Consider the following 8,011-nt stretch of genomic DNA (forward strand, 5'->3'; position numbering starts at 1 on the left):
CCCCCGGCGTGATGTAATATATGAACCGGTCCCTAACGTCAGAGATATACCAGGAGATATGATTTCGAATCGTTGTACCTGTACAAGAGACTAGATAGAGAAATGATTTTCAAAAAGGAGAAATCCAATTTTATTTTATTTAGCACGTACAGCAACTTTAAGAAGAAAAACGTAGCATGAAATAATTCGCGAAAACAAACGTATTACATTTGCTCGAAAGTGAGGTCAAAGCAGTCTGCGTCGATTTCGCGTGACCCCAACAGGGTTGCGTAATCTGCTCATAAATACTTTTCTCTTGTATTCATTGACGTCCGACGATTTATCTGAAACGAAATGAGATTATCTCAAACTACTGTCGATCATTTCTCCAAGCCAAACCATTCCGTTTAAGTCGTACAAATACTTATTTCAACCAGGACATTATCATTATCCTTAGAACGTTCAGGCCGACATTAGTGGAAATAATGAGTGAACTAAATGTCGTATCTAAGGTCCCTTTTATGTAAATTAAAAATTAAGAAATTACTAATTTCAGGGTACGTTGTAAATTCAGTAATATTCTTCGATATTACAGTGATACCTAAATAATTTAATTTTGTCGATTAAGCAATAGAGAAATCTTAAATTATCTACGAGATACATTAAGTTATCTAAAAAATAGTTGTAATACAACAAATATTAACTTTCAAAATCTCCACTGCTTTAATTTCAACGAACAAAAGATGAAATAGATCTGCCCGATTTATCTCCGATATTCCGTGATTGGATTTTTATGTAGTTTTGAATGAATAAGTTGGAGCACGTATGTATACATATACTTTATATACGTGTCTTCTATCTTGAGTCAATCTTGAAAACTACATCTCTATTTACGAGAAAGTAATCTAATCTAGATCTACGTCGACCCCTGTTAACTCCTGTTTCTACCAACCTAACCAGTTTATTTCTTTTCGACTTCCATGACGATCTCTGTTCCCTTATTACTTTTTCTAAAACCGCTACATTTCTAACCTTTTCTATCGACAGCATTTTTAACATCTTCCTGATATAACTTTTGACAGATATAAAGGTTCCGCTGTTTTCTATTTATTTTTAGAAATTGAACGAAATTCGCCAACTATTCATTAACTATGAAGAACACAAACACGAAATTCCGTAACATTTTCACGTTTTAAAAATTACCGCTGAGGATATGTCGATGAAAGAACTGAATTCATTTAAATGGGGTTATCAAAGACCAATGTTCAGAAAAATTTAATTTATTTTTGACGTACCTGAATTTTAACAGGCAGCAGGTATTGCATATATGAAAGTTCCTCCATACCTATTATGTGAAAAGAAGGAACAATATGAGTAAAGAAGTTTTCTTCGGAGTGATATGCAAAATGAAAACAATTGGGCTCCCATTGTACTAGGCTATATACATAAGCTGACAGAATGGAGGCAATTTAAGTTTAAATGGAGCCTGTACCAGACGAGCACGTTTAATTTTATTTTCAGATCAATAGCTACTGCGACCATTTTAGTCCTTAATGTCCTATAAATGTACGCTTAAAAAAAAACCTTTCACGCTAAAATTCTGTACCGTGTTTGCGTAAAACTCCAAATGCAACTGCTTCCACATCGACAATCCTTAAATGTTACACTTAACTGACACTATCATATACACGAATGCAAGACGTCGAAAATATCCTGCAGGATGCACTCTTCGGATATATTTTACCAAATAGCAGACGGCAAAATAATTACATTGGTAATGGACCTAACATTTTGATAAAATCTGAAGTTGATGTTTAATCATTTTGTAACATACTATACATAAAAAAGCCAACCAAGTGCGAGATAATAATTTTGTATAGATATGAAATCAAATAATATAAAAAAGAAACAACTGGACAATATGAACTCGAGTTCAGAGGTTAACTAGTAATATAAAATCGCGAAAACCACTAAAACGTACAAGAGAATTTACTCTGTAATAAATATTTCTGTAAAGTGAGATTATATTCCAGAAATAATTTCTTTTTTCATAATGCAAATATCAGTAGTTCCAAAAGGATTTACATATATACGACGAGTATTTCTGGAAATATAGGTAAGGATATACCAGAATAAAAAATCAATTTTGTTATAATCTGCCCCCTATAGGATTTTTCTACAAATATTTAAGCGATTCAATAAAAGCCAAAATTAAAATTTCTGTCAAGCGATTTGTGAAAAACGACTGTGACAGAGAGTCTTCCAAGAAATAATATTTTTCATCATTACTTTTCATGTTTAAAAGGAAGGAAAATGATTTGTTTATCGGAGTTCTGACACTACTAATTCGTAAAATTCTTTCCGATAAGAATAAGGTGAATTTTACCGCAAAATTTTCCCATTGGATTTCTCTGTTTGAAAATTTATTAGAGTCGCTTATCTGGTTATCCTCGTTAGATACAATTTGGATCAATACAACGCAAAGGGAGAAGCAGCAGAAGTCCACGATCTAGAAAATTTATCACCTTTTAAAGGCAGAGTCTAATAAAAGAAATGATTGGGTCGTCGTTGTGAACGATTAAAAACAAGTGTAACCTCAAGTTTTACTGGTCCAGGTTGCAAGATCAATACTCGATACTAGATTGGATTTATGTTTTATACTACTATATCCTCATCAACTGAAATGTTTATTGCACTAGCCGTATGTGTAGCAAAAATACGTAAAAAAATATTACGCTTGATAACAGGATTAAAATTCTAGTCGTAAATTATTAATAAACGAAAATGGAACGCTGTTGTTATAAATCAAATGATTATGATGTTATTTTCCGTTTTTAATTTTAATCATTTCATCCATTAAAATGGCTTTAGATTAGGCTAGGTTTGGTTCATCTAGTTCTGATTTTCGATTTTAGGAAGCTCAAAAACCGCACCACGTACCAAAATTTCAACGAAATCGGATTTAAGTGTACTAATCGAGACTTTTATCGTTATGCATTATTTAACATTTCTCCTGATGTAACATCGACGGAGGCAAAGTAAAATTCGATTAAGGATATAGGGTATTAGAGGGCGGAAAGTTCAAGTTGAAACCGCTTTTCGATTTGTTTTTGTCTTCGCTCGTCTGAAAACCATAACCGCAGCATTCTTTTATTCAATTTCTTGTCTATATGTTTCTGGAAATGTAACATAGAAAATAAGAAGCTGTACGTAGAGGATTGAGAGATGTATGTAGGTATTTATAACGATACGTCTGTTCGGCCTTAAAGCCACTGGGGTTATGGCTTATAACAACGGTATTTCGAGTTCAAACCTTTGTGATGTGGTAACTGGTCTAGAAAAGGAGATTAAAACTTTCGAGCGAATTTTGAATTTTCCTCTATTCGTTCATGTTGTATTCAAGTTGAAGGATTTCATCGTCAGTAAAGTTCTTATGATCATAACTGGCCCTTTATTTCTAAAAGGACTTACATATCAAAAGTACATAGAAAACAAATGTACCCTGGACGAATATCCATGCTACTCAGAAATAGATAACAGGTATTTATGTAGATATTTAAATTGTGAAATCCTACAACCAGATAATAGAAATAAATACGAGCACAACTTTGTATCTTCTCAAGTACGTTGTTACGTAAAAGAGCCTAACATAAACATAAACATAAACCTAGCCTATAATACCTACTACGTTCAAATAATAAGATAATTTAATTTTGATCAGCTATTTTCGGGGGTAAATAATGAGACAAATCAATACTCCCTGTAAAAGATACAGAGAGAAGATGTCAGATGTCATGCATTATTGATGGTTAATGTGTAATATCAAATATAAAGAATTTTTTACATTATTATTTTAATACGTACTTGTTCACAGTTAAACCCTTAATTGGTAAAGGTATAAAAAGAATAATATGGAAACCCGTTTTTGATTTTTCATTTTTTTTAATGTTTAATTTGAAAGGGGATGACTCTTCACTGCTAATGTTGTTTATGTTTGAAAAAATTGTAGCACACACATACACACGTATGCATGTACATTAGGGCCATCATTCAATTTTGGAAATTTTACAAGTATGTTTGTTCTTCAGTCATTTAGCAGAGCCAACGGTAGCACATAACGTTATTAGGTTAATTAGTTCAGGCCGCAGAAAATTGCATAAAATAAATTAATGCAGTAAAACGGAGAGAGAATGAACATTCGGGATTCCTAGCGCGCGGTTCCCGATTTCGAGGAAACGGTAGACTTTTTGATTTTGGCCCTCTACCCTCGGTGAGCCAATTCAACGCGAAATCTTTTAATTTATGGTTTGCGGCGTGGACAAAATTAATGCAATTAGATAATGTACTCTGCCGGAACAAATTAAGATATCTTTCCCGTATTTTAAACGTTTCCTTGCATCGTTCTGTTCCAATCAGGCAGAAAACAATTCATTTTCCCTGTTAAGAAAAGCGAATTTCGTTCGCACAACAAATAACTTGGAGATATGCCACCTAATAATTTATTGTATTTCTAGAAACGCCAAAATAATTATATATTAGGAGGTTATACAATCCTGTAGAATTAAATTAGCTTCGCAAAAATAGGTTAGTAAATATTTGTACTATTAGTAACCACATTAGAAACAGACTTAAAGTTAGTATATATTATGCAAGGTATTACTATCTGCTGTTAATTTTCAGTAGAAGTTACAAGAGCACCGAAAAGTTTTGTCCTTCACCATCGAAGGTAGAGTTTCATGGAGATATAAACATTAAAAGTAGCGCTATAACGGATTCAGAAATAAACTAGAAACTGACCTGTTAAAACTTATCATTTTTACTCAAAGTTTAACATTATACTATACTGCCCACTAATCGTAAGTTAATCACTAGGCTGATAGTGCTAACTTTAGTCGACCCTAAAACTGAAAATATTTGTGTTGCATTATAGGATTTTATACGTTTTATACATTTAAATTTAAATACGCCCCGAGGTCCGGCTCTATAAAATGCGAAAACACTGCCCCAGTCCACAATAAAACCTTTTTCGTGTTATCAAACTTGGAAATGCTTAATACATATATCTCCTTCAAGCTGGGAAGTCTTCTATTGGAATAACATCAAAATTTCATGGCATTATCTCATAAAAAAGGAAACAAAATCTTCAAGTACGAAACGGATGTTCGTCTATTTTCAAACCTGTATTACCCGAAGGTTTCCGTTCACGTAGTGAAACGACTTTGCAGAATAATGGTTGAAAGTACGTATTAAATTTAAAATGACTACTTTCATACAGTATGAGTAGAAAGTGAAAAAAACTACCGTACTTTACGAAGGCCGTAGTTGGAAATATTTTTCAGGAGGGGGTTTTTGTTTAAAATATTCAAATAATAAAATNAAGGCGACATGACCCTGCGCTATCCTCTGCTTTATATCCCTACTACTCCTTCCGTCCTGACTTATCTGACTTCCTAGATATCTAAAATCAGCCACTTCTTATAATTTTTCATCTCCTATCTTTATATTCGCTATTTCCTTACCTTTTTTTTTCCCTTGCATACCAGTATTTTAGTTTTACTTTTATTTATTTTCATACAGTACTGATCTGTCAGTACCGCTTCTATTTATTTATTACTTGCTAGATGCTAATACTGCTATATCATCTGCAAATCTAAACATACCAATTTTTTGCCCCTGTATATCTATCCCTATAATATTGCTAATAACAAACGATAAATAATTTGAAAACAGGAAAATAGGTAAAATTCATGACGATTAGGTACGATGTTTTTCAGTAAAACTTCTCGTAGGTGCCAAGATACGGGTCGAGTATGTATAGGGTGAATCAATCGCAAATCAATCGTAAGAACAAGTGAGCAGTCTGCATTTATTTCATCCTGACGCCATTAAGTAGGTGATGTTGTGACGTAACGAAATTCTAATGTACGTTATTTTCAGGCTTGCATGCTTGAAAATTTACGTCATCGATTACTATCCAAGATTTCCCATTCGCCTAGTTGCCAAACGTAGCACCAGCGTCACTGACGCCGTCCAGGATGGCAGCTTGTTAGAAAAGCAAATATTCTTCCAATATAAACTTCAAGATGAGATCGGTTTTTATTAAAAACTGCCTTTATTATCACCATTTCCTTTATAAGCCGGTCTACTGTTTGAAATTAATAGCTAACGTAGCAGCCTATTTACATATTATTTCAAAAATGGCTGTTTTAATTTGCTAAGGAGAGGAAAAGTGAAATAAATTCTCTTATTTTTGAATCCACTTTATGACTAATCATATTCATAAATTTGGCAATATATGACTTGGCATTTGATTAAATATTTCCGAGTCTCTGATAGCGAGGGTCTCCGCCTACCCTAGCGACTCTCTTCAATTAAGGGTGATGGTAATTCATTTCGAATTTCAATATGAATATTGACCGTATTTGATAACTAACAACTATAATTGTTCGCAATGTTTATAGTTGATTAAAGTTCTGGAAAATATGAAAACAACCAATAAAATTAGCGTCTGAAATCATCACTATTTGGGACTTTTTCGGAAATCTTCGTTAAAATCAACTGTACATATTTGATAATATCCCATAAAGGATAAACAATTCCTTAAAGATTTGTGGAGAAAATCATAAATACCTAGTGACGAATAATTCTTAGTTTGTCTTTATTGTTGAGTAATGTAGAAAAATTTTAAATAATCATCTTTCTAAAGAAATATTTTTTACGGTGTTTTAAAATTTAGTTAAGATACATACCTATATATAGAGTGAACCAATTTTGGTAATTAAATATATTACCCTTCTACAACTCAGGACTGTTGACTTAGGGTAAACAATTCAACCAATTAGCATTTCAGAATAATAGCCGTGATGGTCATAGTCAAACAGCCTCTCTAAATATTAGAGATTTGATTAGGAGTAGTATTTCAAAATTAAATTAATTGTATGGTTGGTCGGTTAATTAAAGCTTTATTAGAACCAGTACGTCTTTTTAAACTATTTTACTTAGTTAAACTCTTATTTCATTAACAGTTACGTTTAGCGATCGGTTCAAATGATTTTGATGACAATACAAATGGAGACTAAACAGTAAAAAGTTAAATTTTAAAGAAAACAATAAAGTAACAAGTTTTCGCATTAAAAGGCCTACAAAATACCTATTTTTTATATTTATTAATTGGACATGCTGAACTTCGAGATTAAAATTTTCAAATTGTTATTATATCAGAGGTGTAGTGGTCGATTAAATTTCAACAAAATATACATTTCAGCTATTAAATGATTTTATAACTAAAGCCAATACATTAAGGTAATGATGAAATTTTCATTTCGGTAATGTATTAGTTCTGTTTAATTGTTTTTCATTTAATTTTACTTTATACTATGTCCACAAATTGTGCACTTCAGCTGAACGAAACGGTGTTTTTTATTTATACAATATATCAGGCAACGAACAAATTATATACAATTCTTTTATCACCGGTGTTTTCTTGTAGCTAATGTCAACACTCATCGTCAGCTGGAGAAGAGATAAGAGGGAGGCCTAACATTTATTTGTCGAAGTAAATGCGAGAGATTTATACACGTTTTCAGATGCTTTTCCGTTTCTTCGATCATACGTGACATTTCTTTTGTAAAACGAACAAGTTTAAGTGAATTGCTTGAAAACACGCTATGTTCGGCCTCTTTTCTTAAATCGGGCAAATTTATTGATAGAATTCACGACAACTTTACACCGCATTAGACACAAGGATCAGAAGTTTAAGGAAACCTTTCGATACTACTGCAATAAGGGATCCTTGCTTTTGCCACTTTTTGGACCCCTTCTACCCTTGTGCTTCATTATGAAGCTCTTACTTGTCACGTCACGCTAAAAACCACGTCTTTGCTAGCAGTTGATTACTTTTAACAGTTTTTTAATTTGAATTTGCTAACTGATAATTTTGATCCAATTTAATAACTGGAACGTACTTCGAGACGCTCTCCCTAATTGTCACGCTACGCTAAGACCCCCCCCCCCATCACCCCCGGCGTGATGT

The 8,011-nt window shown here is 32.8% G+C and overlaps 1 protein-coding gene across 1 annotated transcript in view; it reads left to right on the forward strand.

Annotated features, from left to right (window-relative positions):
* The window catches only part of LOC108735205, a 69,934-nt gene that overhangs the window by 27,796 nt on the left and 34,127 nt on the right, over window positions 1–8,011 (forward strand). The window lies entirely within an intron of this gene.

This window comes from Agrilus planipennis, unplaced genomic scaffold (assembly GCF_000699045.2).
Source record: "Agrilus planipennis isolate EAB-ADULT unplaced genomic scaffold, Apla_2.0 scaffold15, whole genome shotgun sequence".
In the NCBI taxonomy this organism is placed as follows: domain Eukaryota; kingdom Metazoa; phylum Arthropoda; class Insecta; order Coleoptera; family Buprestidae; genus Agrilus; species Agrilus planipennis.